Consider the following 2,088-nt stretch of genomic DNA (forward strand, 5'->3'; position numbering starts at 1 on the left):
CCTAGCCCAGGAGCATGAATCCAGGAGTGTGAGAGCAATGATGAATTTATAAAGGACAAAGGCTAACTGTTGTTGAAACTCCTCATGGTAGGGACTGTAGGAGTGGGCTCATTAGCCTAAGCAAGTGATAACATAGCAGAGATTCACACAAAGAAACAAACATGCCCTTCTTGTGTTTCTGATTCCTTCTATAGTATTATTTAATTTCTGTAGTTATTTGGATGTGAATGTCTTTTCTAAGGTCTTGATATGAAGCTCCATATTTTCTTTTTTTTTTTTTCCAAGCCAAACCTTATCCAGCTTTATTAAAGATACTTTCCATAAACAATCATGGTATTTCAGGCAGGACATGGGCAGACAATCATTAACAGTTTACAAGAACTTCCAAACTCCCTTCTTGTATAGACTACCAAAATCAGAAAGCCACTATAAAACCCAGTGAAGTCTTCATTCAATGCTTTGAAAAGGGGAAGAGCTTAGAGTGAGGGTTGACATTTCACATTAAGGATGTTGTTTAACAACTTTTCACAAGCCGACCCTGACTTTCAGAAAAAACGAAATGAAAATGGCAGAATTATCATTCTGAAGATCCACAATCTTGTCTATAAAAGGAACCGATGCTCCTTTGAGGATAATTATCACTGCAAAGTCCAGATTGCCCAATAGACCAGCAAAACCAATTTTAGGGGGTCAGGTTCCAACAGGTCTCTGGTTTTAAGGGAGTTAAGTCTATGTTGATGGTACAGGGGGAAGAGGATATAAAAAATGAATTTAGTTTTCCCACACAAGGCATTCTTTGCCATGGTGGCCACATATGTCAACACCAGGACGTCTCTCCTGAGCCAAGAGGAGACCTTTAAATTGTCAAGGAGAGATGCTTTCATCAACCATCATCAATCCATCTTGGGAGACATTTTGCTAGTGACACATGTTCCTTCCCCCCACCAAAACAATGAAGTGTTCTGTGTGCTAACAACATAGCTTAAAAAAAAAAAAAAAAAAGTAAAACAAGATTCTGCATTTTTATAAAACTTGATAAAAAATAGTATTTCAAACTGTACAGTCACCAGAAGTACACAGTTATCAAAATGCACACATCTCACTTGGCATCTCCAGCACCTTCAGCTTTCTGCGCCTGGTCTGTTTTGGCGTCTCCATTTTCTGCAGGATTATTTGCATCCTTGCCAGCATCAGCTTTCCCCTTCTTCCCCTTGGGTACCTTCTCTCCCTTCTTTGCAGGGGCCTTTTTAGGCTTGGGTTCTGGCTTTGGAGGAGCAGGTTTAGCAGACAACCTCGCAGATCTTCTCTGTGGCTAGTCCTTCACCTTGGCTTTATCTCCTTTAGTATCCCCTTCAGCCTTTCTTTTGGGCATGGCGGCGGCGGGGGATGGCGGCGCAGAACGCGGGGCTGCAGCGGTGCGCGGGTTTGGTCCAGCCGGGGGTCGTTCTTGCTGCTTCTTCACACTGCTCCGAAGCTCCATATTTTCAACCTTTACTAATTTGATCATCTGTGATTATAAATTTCCCCCTAAAATTGTTTTTTGCTTGACAAATATTTTTGTATGTCATAATTTTTTTTTAGTCTGCCCAGATGTTTGGAGATTTTCTTCTGAATTTTCCCTTTATCTAATTACAGTTAATATGTGCATGTTCATTTATGAGTTTGATATAGATTTGAGTTTGATGTATTCACCCACAAAGTTTTCAAACATGTCTTAACAGACCCTACTCCAGCCTCAGAGCTGGTCAAAGTAGAGGCAGTAGGGACCCAGGCTCACTTGGAGAAGTTCATCCTTTGGGAATATAGTTCCTGCCAGCTTCTGTGTACCCTTTTAACTTCCAGTAGATTTTATATAGGTATATGATATTTGAGGTTTGCTTTGTACCTTCTTATTATTTTTGGTGGCAATGAGTAAAGATTTTTCTACAAGTGAAAACCTAATCTGTTTTGAGGACCGGCTTTTCACTATGGTGTTGACCAAGCACTTGTCATATAATATTTTCCCACATTAAATCATGTAGAAGAAATGTCTTCCAGTGTTGAAATCTAAGAGCCTGCTGTCATATTATATATGCCCTTACAGTCATA

At 40.1% G+C, this 2,088-nt stretch overlaps 1 pseudogene; it reads right to left on the minus strand.

Annotated features, from left to right (window-relative positions):
• Positions 1-286: 286 nt before the first annotated feature.
• On the minus strand, positions 287-1,463 carry LOC127229778 (non-histone chromosomal protein HMG-17-like; annotated as a pseudogene).
• Positions 1,464-2,088: the final 625 nt, after the last annotated feature.

This window comes from Phodopus roborovskii, unplaced genomic scaffold, assembly GCF_943737965.1.
Source record: "Phodopus roborovskii unplaced genomic scaffold, PHOROB, whole genome shotgun sequence".
Classification (NCBI taxonomy): domain Eukaryota; kingdom Metazoa; phylum Chordata; class Mammalia; order Rodentia; family Cricetidae; genus Phodopus; species Phodopus roborovskii.